This window comes from Heterocephalus glaber, unplaced genomic scaffold, assembly GCF_053883595.1.
Source record: "Heterocephalus glaber isolate CG9 unplaced genomic scaffold, H.glaber_assembly_v1.0 deba00000768, whole genome shotgun sequence".
NCBI classification, from domain to species: Eukaryota; Metazoa; Chordata; class Mammalia; order Rodentia; family Bathyergidae; genus Heterocephalus; species Heterocephalus glaber.
The window spans coordinates 5,553,033-5,559,567 of NW_028258162.1; the positions used below are offsets into that span (position 1 = coordinate 5,553,033).

The 6,535-nt window shown below is 42.3% G+C and overlaps 1 pseudogene; it reads right to left on the reverse strand.

Moving 5' to 3' along the window:
• Positions 1-4,003: 4,003 nt before the first annotated feature.
• Positions 4,004-4,757, reverse strand: LOC101708371 (putative RNA-binding protein EIF1AD pseudogene; annotated as a pseudogene).
• Positions 4,758-6,535: the final 1,778 nt, after the last annotated feature.

The following is a 6,535-nucleotide window of genomic DNA, read 5'->3' on the forward strand; positions in this document are numbered from 1 at the left end:
GCAGAGAGTTCAATAGCTCACATTGGGATAAACAAGGTGTAACGGAAGGCTTGCAGAGAGTTCAGTACATCTCCGGCAAACAAGATGTTAATCAGTCCAAGAACAATGAGGAACTGAGCAGGTGTTTGTTCTCCCAGGATGTTTCTTGTCCTGGAGAATCACAGCATCACTGGATCACTGAAGTCTCAGTTGTGACCGGAGGCCAAACTGGAGTTATTCTGTAGCTGGGCTGTAGGCAAGAGAACTAGGCTAACCAAATGATTTATCCCTAGAATTATGTAGCATTGCTCCCAACAGGAACTAGTACAGATTTTTTTGATTACTACAGAATGGAAGATTCTTTAGCAAGGTTTGATGCTGACACCACCAATAGTGACCAAAAATACCCTTCAAACCAAGTAACTAAAGGAAACCATACCCAAAGCCACAAGGAGAAATTATAAGGGAAAATGTTTATGAATTTAGGGTAGGCAAGAATTTCCTAGGATATAAAAACCACAATGTATACAAGAAAAAAATTGATAAATGAGATTCCATCAAAATTTAGAACTTTAAATGACATCATTAAGAAAATGAAAAGTAGTCCTTAAACAGATCATATTTATAATACATACAACCTATGACTAGAATACATAAAGAACTCTTACAGCTCATTATAGACAAACCAATTAGAAAGTAGACACAAGAAGATAATAAATAGCCAGTACAGCACAAGGAAAGGTGTGCAACACTAGATTCAGAAAAATACTAATCAGTACAATAACAAGATCGTATTATACACTCATTAGGGAGATGAAGTTAAAAGTTTTAAAAGAACAAATGTCAGCTCAGGTGTGAACCAGTTAGAACTTTCTAATACTGCTAATGTGAATGTAAAATAATAAAACCACTTTGGAAAACAATATAGAAAATTTTTGTATCACTGTTAAGAACCAACAGTCCTGTTCTGAAGTTTTTACTTGAGAGGAATGAAAACACATGTTCACAATAGATTTGTACATACAAGTTGAGTATCCCTTATCTGAAATTCTTGGGACCAGAAGTGTTTCAGATTTTTGTTTGAAATCCACTTGATCTGCAAAGAGGATAGCTACTCCTGTTTTTTTTTTTCAGGTTCTTGTTGCATGGAGTATTGTTTTCCACCCTTTAACTTTCAGACTATGAGTTCCTTTTTGAATTAAGTGTGTTTCTTGTATGCAGCGTATTGTTGGATCTTGCTTCTTGACCCATTCTGCCAGTCTATTTCTTTTGATTGGTGAATTGAGACCATTAAAATTGATGGTTATAACTGGTAAGTATTGACCTATCATTGTCATGACTTTTTCTTTTTGTTGGATTCTCCCCCTTTGTGTTTAATTTCTTGTCTCACCTGATGGATTCATTCTGCTGGCCTTCCTGGGGTTGTGATCCTCATTGTCTTTTCCTAGGATATTGTCTAAAATTTTTTGGAGTACTGGTTTGGTATTTATGAAGTTCCTAAGGTGCTCTTTGTCTTGAAAGTATCTTATTTCTCCATCAATTTTGAAAGATAATTTTGCAGGGTACATCAATCTGGGTTGGAGGCTGTTTTCTTTTAGGGCTTGAAATACATCACTCCAAGCTCCTCTTGCCTTGAAGGTTTGCATTGAGAAATCTGCTGTGATTCTGGTGGGCTTTCCTTTGTAGGTGATTTGTTTCTTTTCTCTAACTTTTGAATTCTGTAAAATCTGTGGTAATGTCTCCTCGATATTGATACTGTAATTTTAAAAATGTATAATTGATATTGTGTAATAGGAAGAAAGTGTCTAAACGAGCAGGGGAAGTAGGAGGGGAGGGGAAAGGAAAGAAGGGAAAAGAAAAAATATGAGAAAAGGAAAAAAATGGAAACAAGGTCTTTGTAAATAGGAAAGGGTGGAGGGGGTGAAGGGAGGGCAGGGAATGGGGAAAAAATAAGAAAAAATTAAGATACTCATGTAATGGTACAAGATCCCAATGATGAATGTAACTGTATTTTATACCTAAAATGTACCAATAAACTTAATGGGGAAAAAAAAGCCACAAGGAAGTCTTTAAAAAGTGAGAGAGAGGCTCCAATATGCAAGTTTCACTGGCTTATAGTGGGAGGTGAGAGACAAGACAGGTGAGCAGATCTGTAGAGGCACAATGAGGAGTCTTTCCCCCGTGGCTCCTGCTTCTCCACTGAAGCATTGCTGCAGCTAAGCAGCCACCATGGGAAGGGGAGCCAACACCCCAGAGGAGACCTGCTGGGTGGTGCCAAGTGTCCACCTGAGGGTGGAGTGAAGAATTCATGTACAAATGGCGGCTGCTGTCCCACCTCCTAACCATGCCGTGGGTTCAGGCACAGGAGTGAATGATCAAGGTCACCCAGGATGAGGACAGAATGGAGTGACGGTGAAGCCCATGGGGATGATTCCGGATTAGCAAGGAAGTGAGAGCAGAAGGCTAATGATGGGAATGTCAGGTCTGGAGGATGAGGATAAAGAATTTTTAAACCAGGTGTGGTGGTGCTTGCCTGCAATCCCAGCCACTCAGGAGGCTAAAGAAGGAGGATCACACATAGAGGCCAGCCTGGGCACCTTAACAAGATCTTGTCTCAAAATACAAAAGATTTTTGCAGAGGGTAAATGGACAAGAAAGCCAGGAGGTGGCAAATGTATAGGTATCTAAATTCAAAAGGTGCTATAATTCTAGCAATGTCAGGGGTCCAGGGAGTGGGTAGGGGCATAGGCAGCAGGTTGGAGTAGAAGGCAGGCAGAGTTGTACATTCTGGGGCTATCAAGGGACCAGGGGTTACGGTGTTGTCACCTCCATTGGAAGATGTCAAAAACCACTCAGAAGGGAAGAACACTGAGCCAGGTTCTAAACTCACCAGTGATACATCAGTGACTAGGTCAATGCTAGCAACCACAAGGACAGTGCAGACCTAGATACAAAAGCTTCCAGGAAGTAAGAAGAAATGATTTTCAGGAGGGCCAGTACTTGGGAGGCTAAGGCAAGAGGACACCTTGAGTTCAGACATTTGAGCCCAGCCTGAGCAAAAGTGACCCATCTCTGAAACAAAAACAAAAAAACAGTAACAACAGAAAGCACAGAGGGCAGTGGGGAGCAATGATAGGAAGAGCCACATAGAGGCTACCAATTGTACCTACTTTGTGCTCAGGCACAAAGGGTGAGGGTGAAAAGCAGCCTCTCTTTATTTACTTTAGCTAGGTAGTTCAGGCTGGCCTCAAATTCACTATATAGCTCAGGCTGGCCTCAAACTCTTGGTAATCCTTCTGTCTCAGCCTCCTGAGCACTAAGATTACAGGCATGCACCACCACAACCAGCAGCAGCTAGTCAGTGTTCTCAGGAAATAATCCAGTTTCAAATAAAACAGGAGATGGTAGAGGAATCATGTTTGCAGACTAAAAAGCACACATTCTGGAGGTAGAAGATATTTAAGGATGAAAGAGGGGTAAGGTCCAGCCAGCAGATGTAGGGAAGCAGGTGCTGGCCACTCCTGGTAAGGAAGACTGGAAAGGCTTTGGAAGTGGCTCATGAGGCACCGTGGGATTTGTCCAGAGCAGCTCTTAAGAGAGAGGTGGGTCGTGGGCCCTACACTGGATCCCTGAATGCTTGAATTGGAATTAAGGAGGCAATGAAGTGGGGCAGCTCCTAGCTATCAAACAGCTGCAAGGAGAATAGCACAGGGCCTGGCACTAAGTGCCCAATGAGAGAGCGAGCATGTGAGCAAACCACTTGCCCATCCCCGTTTCCTTCCCATTCTGCCCACTGGTCCCCGAGGAGCAGCAGGTTTTCCATCACAAGTCTCCCTCTCCAGAGAACCACTCACACACTGTACAAGTCCCCACCCACCAGGGGTTTCATTCACCTAAGTCAGGACAGTTCAGGGAGGGGCCCTGCCTTGTCCCCATCCAGGGGTGAAGATCTACAGGGCACCCTGGGAATGATCAAGCCCAGGGAAGCCTGAGACTAGTCCCTGAGCAAGCTGAGAAGTGGGTCTCAGGTCTCAAGTGCCTCTTCCTCTTCACTTTCCTCCTCACTCTCATAATACTCTCTGTGGCTGGTGTTCACAAAGGGCTCAGAATCATCTGCAGAGCCGGACTCTTCTCCTGATGACTGAGGCTCAGCTGGGAGCTCTGGCTGAGTATATCTGTTCCTGTTGCTGTTGCCCCTCTCTGCCACTGCAGAGAAGGCCTCAGGCCAGAACCCTGCCTTCTGCGGAGAGCACACACGGTCCTTGCAAAGTACAAAGGAGATCTCAGCTTTCACCTTTTCTCCCTCTTCAATGGGGTCAACAATGAGAAAGTCCCTTCTTGTGATCCAGATGTTTTTTCGGTATTTGAAGGGTATGCTAACCAGGAAGTGTTACCCTTGGGCCGTCTCCACCTCCTGCAGATTGTTCCCTGGGGTCCTGAGTACCCTCAGGATCGGTGGCCGGTCAGAGGGGACCATGTGCTCACCTAGCACCTCCTTCACCACATGCTTCCTCTTGGTGGCCTGTGACATGCTGGGTCCAGCCACAGGGTGCTTAGGGACACAGAAACTGTCAGGTCCTCCTGAATTTCTTGGATGGCTGTCTCAGAAGCCAGGATCTCTCTGGCTTTTGGGTCCCACAGGCGCTGCCTGAACAATCTCTTTTTCCAGGCTGGAAACTGAGAGTGACTCGTTCCCAACTCACTTCAAGGCAAACCAACAAAACCACAGAAATAAAACTTGCTGGTGGTCACAACAGCAGTGTCTGTTTGGACTCGGGTTTCCAGCATTTTGGGTTGTCCAAAATTTGGTAATATTATTGAGGAAATATGATTGTTGCCACTTCAGAGATGGCAAATTTTCCAGTCTGTCCTTGATACAATGGTTGACCACTTAAGATTGTGTGATCAGACAAGAGGGCCAATGGATTGAGATCAGAGGTACTTTCTATGTGGTCAAGTTAGATTTAGATGCTTTGGGGGCCTTACTAATGTGATACAATCAATTGCATCCCCCTAAAATTCACACATTGAAGACCTGACCCCTATGAGATATCTTTGGAGATGGAGGCTCTGAGAGATCATTTGGTGGGGCTCTCAGGACATAGAACTAATGTTCTTACAAGGAGAAAGACTGGAGATCATTCTTTGTCTCTCCCTGCCACGTTAAGGACACAGTGAAAAGGTGGCTTTGGTGTATGCAAACACCCATGTTTGTGCAGCCCATCCTGTGAAACATTATAATGCAGTGCATGACTGCACTTCTGAAATGGTTGCTAAGTAGTTATTTTCTTTGTGTCCCTTCTTTCTTTCTCTATCCCCTAACTACCTACATAATTCTCACCACCCACACATGACAACTGAAGGGTTAATACCTACAAACCATTTTTAATGTCAGCCCTACATGTAAGACAAGAAAAAAAATAGAAGCTCTTTAATGTATGAATTTAACAGACAGCCTTACAGTTAGTTAAACGACTGACCTCATTCAGTGAAATAAGTTTATTATTTATTTTTCTTATAAATTGTCAATTAGTGTATTGACATGAATATAAATATGAACATGTATACACATTTCTATACTCACATGTACATAATACACATAGAATCACATTTATATATATGACATATATTTCTCACATTTATAACCTGGGGTGACTCAGTATTTTCTCTGCTCTGGTACTGCTTTTGTATCCACTTCTGATTCTTTTCTTTATACTATATTGTCTCTATTTTTATCAATTCTTTTTTTGTATTAAATTCTTTCATTGGTACATTGTAGGTATACAACACAATTACATTTCTCATTGGGAATTGTACCTTTACATAATGCATCTTGGTTCTTATTTTTTCCCCATTCCTAGCCCTCCCTTCACCCCCTCCACCCTTTCCTATTTACAAAGACTTCATTTCCATATTTTCCATTTCTCATCATTTTTTCTTTCCCTTCTTTCCTTTCCCCTGCCCGTCCCACTACCCCTACCCCTTTGGACCTTTTCTTCCTATTTTACATTATCGATTATTCATTCTAATCATTGGTACATTTTAGGTATACAAGATAGTGACATACATCATTGGAAATTTGCACCTTTCCATAGTCTCTCTTGGTTCTTATTTTTCACCCTTGCCCAGCCCTCCCTTCAACCCCTCCAGTCCTCCCTATTTACAAAGATTTTGTTCCTATTTTTCCATTTTCTCACATTAATCCCATTCCCTTCTATCCTTTCCCCTAGCCCTCCCACTTTCTTCCCCTTTGCCCCTTTTCTTCCTATTTCACATGACCTGTTATACATTTAGTCCTTATTTACACTTTCAGTTTCTCACACCAGAGAAACTATTTGGTATTTATACATGTGTGTCCTATTTATTTCACTTAAGAGTATCACCTCAATGTGCATCCACTTAGCTATAAATGTCTCTAATTTCTCATTTTTTATGGCTCCGTAGTACTCCATTTTATGAAAAAACCACATTTTCTTTATCCAGTCTCCAGTTGATGGGCATTTGGGCTGTTTCCAAGTTTTAGGTATTACAAATTGTGCTACTATGAACATGGGTG